Source organism: Ctenocephalides felis, unplaced genomic scaffold, assembly GCF_003426905.1.
Source record: "Ctenocephalides felis isolate EL2017-DRISC unplaced genomic scaffold, ASM342690v1 CF-g0.4_SCAFFOLD_01170, whole genome shotgun sequence".
Classification (NCBI taxonomy): Eukaryota; Metazoa; Arthropoda; class Insecta; order Siphonaptera; family Pulicidae; genus Ctenocephalides; species Ctenocephalides felis.
In genome coordinates this window covers 19,456,156-19,474,240 of record NW_020537324.1, presented here as the reverse complement: position 1 = coordinate 19,474,240, position 18,085 = coordinate 19,456,156, and positions in this window count along the sequence as shown.

Sequence of the window (18,085 nt, the reverse complement as noted above, 5' to 3'; positions counted from 1 at the left end):
AAAACAAGTTAATATTCTTTCATTTAGTCAAATAAATTAGATTATTTCTTAATACAGCATAATTGAAAATTTAATTTTATGTATTGGTGTCAAAGGATCATATATGATTTCTTCAAGAGACAACTGTTAAACATGGTTTATAGATAAATTGGATTTCAAATAAAAAATGTAGAATTAATTCTATATATATAATATATATTTATGTAAGTTTTATACATAGTATTGAACAGTATTCCTTGTTAGCAACGCCGTATATTTCTACATAATATGTAAACCAAATCCTTATGAATAAAAAAAAGCTTAGCAGGATTTGAACACGTAGCAGCAAAAAAGCCGGGTATCTTGGTAACAAAATCAGCTTTGCCTGTTCCATCATGTTATCCCATGACATCATAGGCGATCGAATGTCACAAAAAATCGAAATGAAAGAGCGATAATAATCTACAACCGTAGAAAACCACACCATACACTTTTTAAGCCATGAATTAACATAAATTAACTCAAAAGAAACAACCGCAGTTCTTTTTAGACAACACGCCATGTGGGAAATGAATTTGGGTGGCAGGTACAATGATCTAGAGAGAATAATGTTAGTTGTCTTGATAGAAGGAAATTAAAAGTATTTTGTTAATGAATGAAATGTTTATGGTTATATACAAAAGTATGCGGTATATTTTGTTGTATTTTAAGAGCATCAGCACCAAAAATATATAGACAACTATGTTTTTTTGAAACAACAAACACTCTTATTATTAGTTTTGATTGACCTGATTTGCCTAATTAAATAATTTTAGTATATAATTAATTATATAAAAATTTAACACCTTCAATTTAGTCATCATCATATGTAAAATTCATTTATTACAAATTAATTTACTACAAAAGAAAAATATTATGCAAAACCGAAGAAAATGTTGAATTGAAAATATACGTTAAATCCTATGGAAAAAATTAAATAGAACAAAATGAAAATTATCAATTTATTTAATTACACTATACTGAATAAAAATAATTGGATATAGTTATAAGTTTAATATTGAGTTTTAAATTAAAAAAAAAGTTATATTTAGAAAATTGATTTAAAATTGATTTCAAGACTAAATGCTCTAGTGCCAAAGTCATTCGCTGATATTTTTATTAGATGGTGGTATAATATATTTTAATTTTTCATTAATATAAAACTTAGCTAATTACTATGCTATAAATAAGCTTTCATAATATTTTTAAAAATTCTATTTCAATTATTCCTGCTAGAGAAAGTTGAGAAAGATGCTACCAGATGCTACCTATCTCCTTACTGCCATTTCGAATAAAAAAAAATTATACACAATGATACCGATATAATAATTACCAGTTTAATATATGCAACCAAAGATATTATTATAACCAGGGCAGTCATTATAAAAAGATCAGATGTTAACAATAATGGAAACAGAATTCCGCTAATAGTTTCTTCGTAAACCAACAGCACATGTAAATGAAAGGAAATGCATATTTTGTTATGAATCAAAAAAGTATAATAGAAATATTAGATTGTTATCTACCCTCAAAAAGATAATCACACATCTGAGTAAATTGATAAATAATGACCCCATGTGTAGATAAAACTAAACTTACATAATTTAAAATAATATTTAAATGTGGCTTATTTAAAACAAATTACAGTCGGGATACTGGAATTAGTAAAGCGTGGAGGTTAAATATGAATTTTTAAATATAATACGTAGAATTTAAGGAAAAACGTCTCGGTATTTATTCCCAGGTTCAAACCTGGTGGTATTCAAGATTTATGTGCTAAATGTACTGGAAAATGTTTTAAAAATAATATGCAATTAAATGCAAAGGAAATGTATTACATATTTGTCAATTTTAAGAAATCTCTTCAAAACAAATCTCTTAAAATTTTGTATATTAATTTGGATATAATGGATGTTTCAGTATTTATTCCCTGGTTCAAATCTGGTAGTTATAAGATTTAACTCTTTGGGGACGGCTGTCCACCTGAGTGGACAAACATACTCTGTGAGGCACAGGCTCTTTTATAAATAATGACTCAGTTTGCATCGAAATTTTATAATTATTATTCTAAGTAATACATTTAGGTAACTAAAAATAGTTTGAATTTTAATTTATATAACCAGGAAAACGTTACTTTATTGAAAGTGAAAAAAATCAAACTATGATTCACTTTTAAATATACAGTAAATGAGTTAAGAAGTAATAATTAGGACAGAACAAAGCTACAGAATAATTCCAGAAATGTCAAGAAACGCCTTATTAATTATTTCCTAAATTTCATCTGGAGATATTCCGCATCAAATGTTTCGGGTTTACTTTGTGAATTAGTTTACCTAATCCCAACGGGTAATATTAGTCATGATAATAGCATACGTAAGTATCAAAACAGATTTCAGTTTCTCTCGGTTTTCCATTAAGTTTCGTGATTGGATTTTACCATCAATAACAGAAAGATGCAAAAGCACAAACAATGTCCTGAACTTTATCTACATCGAACGCTATTTGCCCTTTATCTGACGAGAAAATTAAGTTTGTTGTTTATTTTACGCAAACTTTATCAGAAAATCGACATGCAAAAGAAATTGGAAATTAATATTAAAAAAGTATTGACACTACTGCGAGTTCTTGACTTTTTGAATTTTGAAAGGTATGAATAAACCACGGCTATGTAGAAGGAAACGAAATATTTACTAAATGCAATTTATGCGAAAAAACAAAGCAAACAAGGTAAAAAATCTATTCGCTTTTGTTTACATATACGAGGGAGGTATAAAATTCCATATTTAAATTACTTTATACGTATTGTGGGATATGTTTCAAAACACATCCATATAGTCATATTATATTCTCAAACTGATATCGTACATTAAACCACATTTTAAGAATCACTTATGAAATTCACTTTGCATCTATTTTTTTAAATGGTTTTTGTTGTTAAAAAGAACATCGTCAATGGCCGAATAAGACCACTTGGCATGTCATCGGCAAAAGCGTTTTTTATTTCAGAATGAAAGGAATTTCTGTGAAGTCACGTACATGGTGTGGAATGATTTTTGGGCAGCAGATGTATATTTGCTCCTTTTAGAAGAGACCCGAATATATACAGAATGAAAAAACTGACTAATTATTTTCTTAATTAGATATAGAAATGATAAAAGACATTTGAATAGAAATAGGTAAAATTATAGCAAAAAAAAACAACAAAAAAAAAAACAAAAAATTAAAATATTAGAAAAAATTTAATTGGTCCATATCTTTTAAAAGGCAATTTCTAAAAACCTTCAGGATATACGTGTTAAACATAAAATTATTACTACTAAGTAATAACGTATCTAGTGTTCCAAATATTTTGCCTACTATGAAAATTACAATTCGCATTTCAATAGACGTTTGGGAACCATTGAACTATATATGTCACGTTATAGTGAAATATGAAAATTGGATTTATATTGTGTATATTTGTCAAACGATGTAAATATTTCCCATGCTTATATCCACTTGACTTGATTTATACCTTCCACAATATCATGATGCGCTCTTTTCAAGTGCTTTTTGAGATTTCAACAGCATATTTAAGTTTGAACACATGAGCAAATATAACAAATATTTCAAGTGATATTCAGAGAAAAATACATTTTATTAATTTGTTAAAAATAATATAAACCAAAAGTTATTTGTTAGGTAATTATCACAAATGCTGTTTACAATTCATTACACAAATATATGAACAAAAGATAAAGTAAATCAACAGAGCACAGTCAATTTACATAAGGATTATATTTGCTTGTATTACATAAAACATAGAATTACAATAATTTTGTCTAATGAATAATGAAATATTGAATTCCAATATACTGGTATCAGAGCAATTCTCATTGATAATATTCTTAACTAGTGTAAACTAGTGGTGCATGGCATCGTGCGTTAAGGCAAATTGCAGGAACTTCCCGTAGCGAAAACTAAATTTAAAAAAAACTTCGCAGAACTTTGAAAAAACTAGATTTTTGAAAAAAAAAATTAAATTTTTGAAAAAATTGGACAATTTGAAAAATGAGTTTTTTTATATTTTGATTTTATTTTGAAAGTTTCGAACATTTTCTTACGCAAACGCGCTGCTTAGCTGAAAGGAGTCGAAATATAAAAGCGCGAAAGCGCCGCGTAGTTGTCTAGCGTGGAAACATTGGTACGGAACCCATAAAAATGTATGCAAAAGTTGTACTTATTATATACTTTATAAAATAAGTAATAATACAATGTACATATGTCAAATGATCATTTTTTACTTTTTTTTACTCCGGCGACGCTGGACCTGCCTTCACAAAAAATTTGCCAGTTGTTCATTTCGTCAATACAAGTAAAATGGTTTTTGAATTATTTAAACCAGACGTTTCGTTATCTCAAATACTGAAATACTGTTATTGGCACTTTTTGCGACGTATCTCCAAAACGGCTAGACCTACCTCTGCCAAAAACTAATCAGCACGTCTCCTTATCAGCAGGAATTGAATTATTCAAATTCGTGTTCTGGAATTGTCGACGAAAATTCGTATCCGCACACGAGCACACACAAACACACACACATATTCATATTTTCTAAGGTATGACAAAATGTTTAGAAACCTTTTAAACGTAAGGATATATACAAATTTTCATTTTTGATTTTTTTGCCATTACTATAACTTACCCTACGTGAAGTTAACAATTGTAATGTCTAAAACCATTATAAATTATTAATTTATTAATAATATTTTCCTCACCTAGCAAGCAGAAATATATAGCTTGGTTATAAATAGATGCTCCCTTCGAAAACAGATCTAGATTCACAGATGTGAATATAACTCTGACTCAAATCAGAAAAGTGTAGTTTGAGAGATTTGTCAAAATGTAAAAAAATATTTACGAAACTAAATTTTGGGTGTGATCTTGATTAAAAATTTGAGAAGTCTTAGTTTAGAAGACAACTACTGTGACTTGCAATCAGGCAGGGAAAAACAAAGATTTTAGGATCAAACTTTGAAAATTTTGAGTGTAAACTTGAGTATATATTAGTAGCCTTCGGTTTATCCAGAACGAAATGAGATCTCATCACTAACTATTCAAAAACTTTTATTGACATCCCTGATCTAGATAGCCTCATCACACAACGCGTATCAATTTGGTTCATTTGAACTTACAAGCAACACAATGTCTCAGTTGTGTTGTGATGCCGCGGTACGCTGCCCCTTTGATCAATTTTATTCCTATTGTTCTATGCAAAAACCTCCATCATGAACGACTTTGCTTACCAATAGAAGAGTTGAGATTTTTACTCGATTGGACTGACGTTATCATAAAAATATATCGATAAAGTCGGGGCGCTGCATTCTTCAACAATCAACCCGCGCGAGTTCAGTTAATTCTCAAACGATGAGAAGACGATCAAACGAAGAGCAAGAGCAGGATTCATAATCTATCAGCGTTAAATGAATCGACAGGTTCATCGAACCTATATTGTAATGAAATTATAAACGAAAAACTATGGTCCAATAGAAAAGTCCAATAGGAGAAGTAAAAATAAAATTTTAAAGGATTGGTATAAAACAAGTATTAAGTTTTTATAAAAGCACTCCAAGTATGGAATATTTATATACATTGTTAATAACAATCCTGATTTTCGGAAATAGCTTTATGAGCAAAATTACTTGGCACAAAAATTATTCTCAGAAGTGCGCCCAACCAGGCTAAAACGAAAAATTCCCAATGATCTCATAAATAGCCATTTGTAAACGCTAACATTAATATTATTATTATCTTATTTCTAATTTTGTTAATTTTGTTATATTTTATTGTTTTTTAGTATTATTTTATTATTCAGAAATTTTATTAATTTTATTTTTATTATGATTTGCTTAAATCATCATACTACGGATATCATTTTAATGTAAATTCTATCCTTTGTACTCTTATTTATTTAAATTTATGTTATTATTATTATCATTATTGCTAGATGTTATATTATTTAACAGTTGTAATAAATATTGTAATTAAAAAAAAAGAGCACAATGCACAAATTTTGCATCACATGGGAATTAGCAAATATTCGTTAACAAATTGTTAATGAAATTATTTAATAATTCTTTAGCAAAGCTATTTTTTAGTTTAAAAATTCGTTAACAATTCAGCTAGTTCCTGAAATATTGATTTTAGGATTGTATTTTAAATATTAAAAAAATACTTACATTAAATTTCTGTACATCTGTGTAGATCAGACGTTTCTAATTGATTGAATAATGACGATAAAAAAATGTTTTGACCATTAATTTGCAATCAAGTACGTAAATTAAAAATTTGTACGAACAATTAGTTGAAAGGTAAAAATTAATAAAACAATGAAAACGAATTTTATTCACAGCCTTCATTTTAAAGGTTTTTATTTGAACACCTAATTATTGATCAATTTTGAATACAAGATATACTGCGCATATTTGCTAATTCCAATATGATAATTTGAACTGAGGGTTCAAAAATCGATTTCTTATCTCTGGTTTTAAAAAGAGCTAAGAAAAAACAGAATTAGTCAATTCATTGCAACGATGGGTTTTGCAAATCTTTGGCTTTTTACCATCCTATGAAAATTATTTTTTAACTTCGAAAATTAAATTTTTTGCATATCTTTACGTTTCAGGGGTTTCTGAACATTTTAGCATACCCCGGCAAAAATGAATGTGTGTGTGTGTGCGTCTGTGGATACAGTTTTTCATCCACGATTTCAGACATATGAATAAACCGATTTTAAAAATTTAAAAAGCAGTCGATTCCTATTGATAGGGAGATGTGCTGTTTAGTTTTTGGTAAAAGCAGGTCCAGGCGTTCCAAAGATACGAGGTAAAAAGTGCCAAAAATGGCAGCTTTTGAGAAAACTAAGCATCCGATTTGAATGATTTAAAAAACTTTCTGCTTATGTTGACGAAATGATTGCTTTTAGGGAAAGATTTTTTTTTTAATATCGAAAATAATTCGGATTTTAATTCTAATTATAGCTAAAGTTCTAAACATCACTTATATACTTTAAATAAATAATTTTAACTTTGCAATTCAGTTAATATAATTCTTATAAGTATTAGACAATGCCCTTTATTTTAAACCCGATTGATTAAGCTGTGTTTATTTACTTTTCATACAAACATATATAAACGTTGTTGTCCAATTATAAACTCTTATATTTGGACTATTAAATGCGAATAATGAAAATCACAGTATTTATAATAATATATTTGAAAAGATTTAATAATCTTCAAATATTTTATCACGAAACGGGAAGTTCCAGCAATTTGCCTTAAGGCACGATGCCATACAATACTAGTTAATATTATATATGGCACGAAACAAGGCAGTCAATAATGATTTAAACTTCACAGAAAACTACCCAAAACCAAATGAAATGTAACCCCCTCAAGAGTATGGAATAGGTGAAGATGATCACCAGCACCACAATTTTTACTTCTGGATTTAATACAATTAATTTAATACAATTTAAATACATTTGCAATTAAGATTATTGTATCATTTGTATAAAAATGAGAGTAGTGTGAAGAATACATAATTACAATTTCAATAGGTTTATCACACCTGGCATAAAGGTACGTGTCAAATATCTTCGATCTGTTTCATACAAACGGGCGAATGACGTCTTCTTGTAGATCGAGATGTCAGATATGTTTGTGGCAATTATAATGTGTGAATGGTGCCATAAATCGTTCCATGAATAATTACGATGATGTCTTGATAATTTACGATTCGATTAGATTACAGGAATCAAAACATATCATTATCAATAATTTTTATCTTGCTTTGGTTTAGTTTAAACATAATGCATAGTAAAGGAACAACGTATTCCTCTGCATAAATTCCTTGATTCTGAAAACTCAATGTGGGATTTTATTTATAATCATCTGGTGTTTCTCATGTGTAACAGGACCTCGACCATTAAGAATCACCAAAGTCTAGGCATAACCAATTAATGCCTGGCAAATGTCAAGATATTTTGTGAAAAAATGTAACTCAAAAAAATTCAGTAAAGATGGCAGGACAAAATATAAACGCACTGCTTCATTCAATCAGTACGAAATTATCTAAACTGTCAGCTAAGATATTTAATTCTCTGAAATTTGATTATCTTAACTTATTTGACAGGCATGTTGATAATGTCGAAAGGCTATTAGTTTATTATTATTAGAGAGAGTGTTGATGACAAGAGTGCCAGACCCACAACACGATAATAGCGACACTTGAGCGATAAGCATGCACTTCATGGAATAAATAGACAAATATTTATATACAAAATGAGAAGTATATCGATGATGTGAAGAGTGTGAAAGTGAAATTAACGGTTCAACATTTTGTACGAACTTGTTTTTGTGCGTAAATTTTTCTGTCGGTACATGGAGCATTAATTCTAATTTAGTTACATTAAATTAAGGTGACCATATTTTTGGAAGTCAAAACCGGGTCGGCAATTTTTAGTTATGCAAATTCGGGGCGAAGGGAGAGGGGGCTTGTAATAGTTTTGTTTTATGAGTCAAATTTTTAAAATCAGAATTGCTGACTTTCAGTAAGAACTTTATTATTCAGTTATATGTAATAATTTTTTGACTATGATATTAATTCTCTTTTTTTTTCGCTTTTGAGCCTTGTATAAAATTCCATTCAATTTCTTTAAATCAATTTAATTTTCAAAAAAAATTAACACTTGTTCGTTTATTTTCATAAATTTTAAAAATTTACCCATTAATTTTCGAAAAACCGCAAAAATCCAGGGCAAAGGATCTAAATCTGGGACAAATATTGCTTTTAGAAAAATTAGGGGCTCAAGATGGACTTCCGGGACTGCCCCGGCTAAACCGGGACCTTATTCCTATGATCACCTTAATTAAATATATTTAAAAAAAATATGACTTTATTCCATCTCCATTTATAATATTAACTAGTGGGGTGGGTGGCATCGTGCCTTAAGGCAAATTGCTGGAACTTCCCGTACCGTAACGAAATGTTCGAGGAATATTGAATGTTTTCAAATAGATTATTATAAATATTGTAACATTGTCTAATATTTATAAGAATTATATAAACTGAATTGCAGAGTTGAAATTATTTGTTTAAAGTATATTAGAACTATAGTCAGAATTAAAAATAAAATCTGAATTATTTTCGATATACAAAAAATTTAAAAAATTTAAAAAAAAAAAAAAAAAAAAAAATTGGTACAATTTTTTTTATCCAAAATCAATTATTTTGTTAAGACAAGCAAAAAGTTCTTTGAATCAATTGAATCGGACGCTTAATTCTCTCAAAAACTGCCATTTTTTGTACATTTAGCTCTGTATCTCTGAAATGGCTGGGCCTGCCTTTACGAAAAACTAATAACCCCTTCTCCCAATCATTACTAATTGAATGTTTTTTAGATCATTCAAATCGGATGCTCCGTTCTCTCAAAAACTCGATTTCTATTTTCTGCACTCTTTACTCCTTATCTCCGTAACTGCTGGACCTGCCTTTGCCAAAAACTAATCAGCTCTTCTCCTTATCAATAGGAATCGAATGTTTTTTAAATTATTCAAATCGGTTAATCCGTACGCCCGAAAACGTGGGCGAAAATTTGTATCCATACATACATACACACACACACACACACACACACACACATCCATTTTTTCTGAGGTATGCCAAAACGTTCAGAAACCTTCAAAACGTCGAGAAATGTAAAAATTTTCAATTCCGATTTTCGGCCCATTACAATAACTTACCCTACGGGAAGTTAAAAAGTGCTTAATTTTATTAAATTAAAAAATAAATTTTCTGTAATAGTTGTGATATGCAATTTATAAAAATCTTGTAACGACTAGTAATAATCTATTGGTTATTAATATTGTAAGCAATTATTTTTATTAAACCTAATGCGCTTTTCTAACTTATCTATCGCGTTTAAGAAGAAAATTAAGAAGAACTATTTTTAAAACATTTCTATATAATCAAATGTAGCAAGGAGAACAATAGGTTTACTATTCAATTAAAATTATTCCCAATGTTAGCAGTATTTCAGCAGTTTAAAAGATTTCATATTAGAACAACTAGTGACTTTCGGTTATCACTTGAAAAAATAGATAGTAATATGCTTCAAAATGAAAATAGCCTTTCGCAACATTGCCAATTGCTAAAAAACCTCAGTATTAGAGTTCAAATAAATTCATAAAAAATATATATAGATAATATAGATCAACCGTTGGGTAACCTTCTGAAGTTAAAAAAAGTCATCCCCATGATAACTATTAAACTCTGATTGGTGTTAGTCAAATGTAATAAAAAAATTAGAACTAATGAAAAACATTACATGTTTATTTCTGAACTGTATGTTTGTATTTTGTTCTGCTATATAATAAAAAAATTATAATTATTATATTTTATATAATTAATTGGTATTGTTGTACAGTCTTGAAGTATCACCCGATATTGAAAAGAATGAAGTTATAAAATTACAAAATATTTCGATGTTTTGTAGTCTCAAAACATTCTACGTGGCGCAGCAAAAGATGGGGAACACAATGATATACAATGGATTGCATAAATATATCCATTTAATAGAATTACAAGAAGGCACAACTAAATTCGTTCAATTTAATTTCTTGATTATACTAAACTGCGACAAAATTAAAGTTGCCGTTGAAAAATAATCAGTTTTCTAAAGCTGCAGAGATAAAACTACAAGCATACAATCAAATGAAATTCTATGTAGAATTGTAATAAAATGTAATGAAACTGCGCTCAAACAATACGAAGAAAACGAGCAAAAATGTCCAGTGTTCATAGCGGTACTTCTCATTTAGTAGATTCGCGAACACGTACCTCTTTCAATTAGATCCATGCGGAGGTATATAAAACAAAGCCAGATAAAAACCAAACGAAACCGAACTAATTGCAGATAGTGGCGGAAAATTTCAACCGGTTTAACCAAGAAACTGTCTAATTGCAACATCTCTTTTTAGTAGAAGACAAAAACAATGCAGATTCTACCCTAATAAATGACCTAATTCCCATGTTTGAATTTTTACACGTGGTATAACATTTTCAGAAATTCATACTATTAGTGTTGAATGATATAAAAATATATTGATCAATGCTTCCATGAAATTGTGAACAGTTTTATAATAATTTATATTAATAATTTATTTAATAATTAATATATATATATATATATATATATATATATATATATATATATATATATATTTGCAATATAAATTCCAAATTAATTTTCTTATAATTTCTAATTTAGCAGATAGGTAAGAATAGATAAGTTTAATTTTATAATGTAATAATAAATAATTATCAAATGAGACTAAGATCTAAAAAAAAATTTTTTTTTTATATTAGTCTGATTTGATAATTAAATATTAACACATTATAAAATTAAACTTATCTATTGGAACCTATCTGTTATAACTCTATATAGATCCTATATAGAAAGACTTTGAGTAACTCATTTGTTAAATAACATTACATTTTAAAAGAAAACCTAGTGATTTACCTTCTATTAATGCACTAGATCGTGTCTAAATTTAGTTTTGGTAATATCTGAAAGTTACATAATGTTATATGATTCAAAAATGCATTTGCCATTCGACGATTCATAAAAATCATTTTTAATAATTTTATACAATTATTCATAAAATTTGCTAGTATCTTCTACTTTAAAAGTTTTTACCGATATTGTATTTTAATGGATGTTTAATATTATTGTTTTACCATTCAAACAAATGTCTGAAAGTTACATAATAAATCAAAAATAACATTTGTTGGCCGTTTGACCATGATTCCAAATAGTCCTAAACACGTACAAAATAATTCATATTAACTATTATTAAAAACAAGTACATTTTATTTAAAGTATTAAATAATTTAATGATTTAATTTAATTTGCTATACGATTGTTTCAATTTTGCCAAGTATTTTAACACTTATTCTTAGTGAACATTTAGTAAATACATTAAAAAATATATATGTGTAGAATTGCCAGTATTTCTTTTTTTTTAACTAAAAATTTCAAAATGATGAATTATATTTTCTGTATGTAGTAAGGTTCTTTTAAGTCTTTTTCAACTGTATCAGCAAAAAGGTTTTTCGCTAATTTATTAAAATTAGGTTACATAATGCTTTATAAAATGGTCTGATTACAATAATTGCAATGGCTAATTATCAAACATAATCAACGTCTTGTAAAAAAAAATATTGTAAAGTTTTCTCACTAAACGATAAAATTTAAGCGCGTTTTACTCGTTCACGGTGAGGCAGAATAACATGAATGCTATAGCATTCAAATTTTAAAGTCTAATTAATATAATATAATACCAAAACTAATTTTAGACATAATTTAGTACATTAATAAAAGGTTTAGAAATTCAATGTTATTTATCAACTTTATTACTCAATGTCTTTCTATATAGACAAATTGCAATTTATAAGAAAAAATAAAATTAATAATTTTATATAACTTCACGTTTTTGTAGTTTTTGTACCTGTTAAGGTAATTTCTAACTTTAGGTATTTTCGTGTTATTTTATCTCTTTCAGTAGTGATAAATTAGCTTGGGCACGCACATTGCATTTAGTGGAAGCGTAATTCTTTGCATGGATGCTATAGCATTCATAATATATATTGGTTAAAATATGATGATATGGCTATCTTTAATTAAAAGGTGGTCAAATCCAATTTCGGATATCACAGCTAATTTAAAAATAAAATGACTTTCAATGTTTTTGCCTTGCTAAAACTTATATTGATTCAAAATTCATATTCTAATCCGACAATTGATTAAAATCAAAACTAGCAACTCTGCACAAAATTATCCATCACTGAATAAATTAAAATCATTGTAAAGTAGGTACGATAAATGCTCGATCATCTAAAAGCCAAGAACGAAGTAAAACAATAAAAACGTGATCTTGCTTGTTATAAAATTATGTAAAATACATAGGACTTGTAAATATAAGTCGTTTTAAAAATCTGCCTACAAGCGAATACGATGTCACATTAAATTAGATGACCGGTAAATTGTGAGCAGAGTAAATATTGAGACCGAATAAAAAGATGAGAACACCTGCGGCTTTTCATGTACATTTTTTCTACCTGCTTGAATTTCAATTAGCATATAAACTTACTATACTAACTAAATAGTCGCTTACAATGGAGAATGAAATTTGAATTATGTAGTTAAACTGAAAACGTTGACTATTTTTTTTATATAATGATAGCAGTGGTAATAAAAATATTTTGCACAAACAATATCAAAAAATGTAATTAAGATTACATAATGTTCTTGGCTAACAAACCCGGGACAAAATTTAAAAATGATTTAACTAAATATTTTTATGAGCAAAAATTCGATGTAACAAGATATGGAAATTATTTATGATACAAATTAATGTCAATAATTTGAAGGAATTAGAAAAAAATGGTTAAAATTGACGACGGTGATTTATCAAATATAATTCTATTTGATCTCGTCTTATTCTTTTATAATATTACAGATTCTGACGTAAGAGAGCAAGGCCATTTTATTTATAAATTATTTTTAAAAAAATTCTTTCTGGATGAAGGAAAAACGATGTAAAACATTGATTATTTTCTGAAATAATCTGAACGAAAGAAAAACTCAATTAATTAAGATTACCTTTAGACTAATAAACCTGAGACAAAGTTAAAAATATTGATTTAAACAACCGTTTACCGTATACATCCTACACATGAAAAAATTAATAAACCATGTATATAAATTTAACAATATTAATATTAGAAATTAATATTAATCATTAAGAGAAATTAATAAAAGTTTAGCTAAAATTGGTGGCGGCCTAAAACACGTGGTTCCAGTAAGTAAAATTGTAATGGCGATTTGACTAATATAATGTTATTCGACCTCATATATTACTCTTTTATAATAATACAAAACCTGGAGTAAAATTGCGGGGATAATTCATTTATAAATTGCAGTTTGAAAAATGATTTAATTAAAAAAACAATCTTTAGCACTACTACTGAAAAAATAGAAGATTTTTCTCAGTGGATATTCCTGAAGAAAAAAAAAGTAAAGTAATTGATTATTTTCTGATTTAATCTAAATGAAAGGAAAACGTAAGTAATTAAAGCTACCTAATTTTTCTGCTCTAGTCAAAAACAACATACCCATTTAAAAGATTTGCCTGAATACAAGATAATTGTGAAATATTCGTATTCATCCTACACATGAAAAAATGACTAAACCATGTATATAAAAATAACAATTATTATTATTACAAATTAATATTAATAATCTAAAGAAATTAGTAAAAGTTTAGCTAAAATAGCTGGCATTTAAAACACGTGGTTTCAGTAAGTAAAATTGCAATGGCGAGTTGACTAATTCAATATTATCAGTGGATATTCCTGAAGGAAAAAAAGTAAAGTTATTGAGTATTTTCTTACTTAATCTAAATTAACAAAAAACGTTAGTAATTGAGGCTGCCTAATAAACCTACTAGGACAAACACAAGCATTTCTACAAATCATCACATACTCATTCAGAAGTTTTCCTTCAATACAAGATAATTGTGAAATATTCGTATACATCCTACATATGAAAAAATGACTAAACCATGTATATAAATATGAAAATTATTAATATTACAAATTAATATTAATAATTTAAAGAAATTAGTAAAAGTTTAGCTAAAATTGGTGGAAGCTAAAACACGTGGTTTCAGTATGTAAAATTGTCATGGCGATTTGGCTAATATAATTCTATGCGACCTTAATATTTAAACCCAAACTTGGGATAAAAAATAATAATATGAAAATTAAGGAATTCAAATTAATTTATTAGGATTAGATGTTACATCTAAGCTTTCTTCACATCTAAGTAATGTAACTTCATTTAATAAAATTAGAAGATTTTTTAACATAATTTGCATTACGTTTTAGATTCAATTTAGTAATACTTGATTTTCACATTTAAAATAATTCAATTTGCATAATTTCGTTGCAAATGTTTGAAAATGAAATCAGTAAAACGCGGCTTTAAATAATAATATAAGTTCATAAAAACACGTGGATCTCATAAATACAAATGTGTACTTTATATAGTATATAACTAAAATCATAATATGACATGTAATAATCTCCAGTAATTAGTCTTGTATTTATGGGAAACATGCATTAAAATTGATAGTTTTATAATTTAAAAAAAATAAGTAAAAATGTCCTTTACCGACCTTGTACAATATTCTCCTTTTAAATCCTCAGCCCCAACAAAAATCTGCATAAACTGGTTTATCAGGTAGACACTAGTAGTGTTAATCCATTTTTAAAATCACAAGATACAACAAACAAACACTATAGCCAATCACGAAATAAAACTAACACAAAAATATAATATTCACTTGTTCAATAATTTTAGCAAACACTAACTCAATAAATTTTAATAAAATACAGTTTAATAGGTACAACTTCTCTCAGTTTCTATTTACGTATCACAAAACCATGCCGAGCGTTTCAGCAAGAGGCGTACAGAGCAAGTCCGTTCCCGATGGTGCCGCATGCACAACTGACTTGGTGAGGGAGAGACCCGTCATGCGAAGGTCGATGTGTTAGACTCGTCTAGACATGCGGGAAAGAGCGAGAAGCAAAATGTTATGCTTCCATCTTTTGTTCCGTTTTAACATATTTCAGGTTTGGTGTGTCCGTCCGTCTATCAGTCGTACCACCTTAAGGAGGTCTTCCTATGTGACGGCCTGTTTTTAGGGATATTTTAGGATTTTTTTTCTACGACCAGTAAATATTTAGTTCTTCAAGTTTTTTATCATTTATTAACACATATTTGGACAGCATAAATATAAAATTTCAGCTAAAAATATTCAGTCAAACTAGAGTTATAGCGCTCTGAACAGCCCCGCCTCGAAAAAAAGAGCTCCTACTTTCTCCACGATTCCGGCTGATCAGCTTATCTGAAAAAAAACGGCGTTTTAATTTGTAGGCTTAAAAGCACGGAATGACCTATGATCAAATGAATATAAAAAAATTGGATTTTTGATAGACATTTGAAATAAAAGTTGCAAATTAGGCGTTTTTTTTTTGTTTTTTGCTATAAAAAAATCGAAGTTTTGAAAATTTTCGATTGATAATAGTTCATTCCATGCGTTTAAATATATTGAGTGTGCCCTGTAAATTTCAAGTAATTCGGTCCAGCCGTTTCTGAGATACAAATGGAGACACAAGTTTGAAAAACACAGTTTTGAGAAAAACGCGTTTAAAGTTTCTAACTGCCAACTCAGCGCTCCGAACCGCTCCTTCTTTTACCTGCTGTATCTTTAAAACGACTTCAAATTTTCTAAAATCGCTTCACTACCGTATTCTAGACATGTTAAGGGAGCAATTTATGAAAAAAATTGATTTTTTTCAACCCATCACATAGAAAGACTCCCTTAAAACATGCAAATTTTTGACATTTGCTAACATTTCAGCCAGCATGAAGTTGCTGCCGAAAGAGAAATAAGCTGTCAAGTTCAATAGTAATGGATTCATAACTTTGACAGCAAAAATCTGTCAAGATATTATTATAATTATTGTATTGTCTAGGGCCAAGATAATAGCTTAGGGATCGTTCAAGTATTACGTAAGCAGATTTATTAAAATTATTTACCCACCCATCCCCCTTGTCAGCAAAAGTAAGCAAAGCTCTTACCCCCTACCCCCATGCTTACGTATACATTTTGCAATTAATGTAAAAAAATAAAAATACTACCTATGACGTAATCATCATTCAGACTCCCCTGCCCCTCATTGATTTGCTTATTTTGGGTTGACATGGGGGACAGGGAAGTCTGGATGGTGATTACGTCATAGGTAGTATTTTTATTTTTTTACATTAATTGCAAAATGTTTACGTGAGCATGGGGGTAGGGGGTAAGAGCTTTGCTTACTTTTGCTGACAAGGGAGATGGAGGGGGGTAAATAATTGTAATAAATCTACTTACGTAATACTTGAACGATCCCTTTGCTGAGTTTTAATTTTGTTGTAGGTTTTATTTGAGTGTAGTTAGCTTCCACTGAATTAAAACTGGGACCATAGCTAAACTAAATAATTGTAAAGAAACATAGAAATTTGTACAAGTTTTGTTGGTGAAATGTCTGATTATATAATAATACGTATCTTCGAAACAACTGGACTTGCCTTTGCCAAAAATTAATGAGCATATCTCTCCATTAATACGAATCGAATGTTTTTTGAATTATTAAAATCGGTTGATTCGTGATTCCAAAATCGTCTATGGAACTCACACACATATATCATTTTTTTCTAATTTAAGGTATGCCAAAATGTTCGGAGACCTCTGAAACGAACAGATATGCAAACATTTTCATTCTTGATTTTTTGCGATCACTATAACTTACCCTACGGGAAGTTAAAAAATGCTTCTTGCATCTTCTTATATTATAAAATTTTTTGCGAACTAATTTAGGGGCCAACTCTCGTATAAAATAGAAATATTATGTTCGTCATTATCGTATGAGTTGGTAGTCACAAACTGTCAAAAAGTTATGTATTTGCTGTTCGATTGAGCATTTTACACAATATTAACTGTTAAAACCTAAACTCCGAATATCATCAAGGACTCAAGCGTTTTACTCCAAATCTACTTCTGAAACCTAACTTCCAAAAGGCACAAATGTCAAATTGCAATTTTTTCATAAGTGCAACTTTCTAACACTTTGTTAACACATACGAGAAGTCTAATCAAAGTTAATAATTTGACGTTTGTGCCTTTTGCTGTCCGCGAATGTGTTAATTATTATTTGTAGTGATTTTTTACTTTAGAATGTAGATGAATATATTTTTCTAAATCAAAAATACACATTTCCGCCATTGCTATATTTAAGTTAAAAATATATATTAGTTCTATTAAAATTATATTAGTAAAATAATATATCATAGATAGGTCAATCATTAGGTTGCTTTCTAGTTCAAAAGTATCGCAGTTCAAAAGTATCTTTATAACAACTC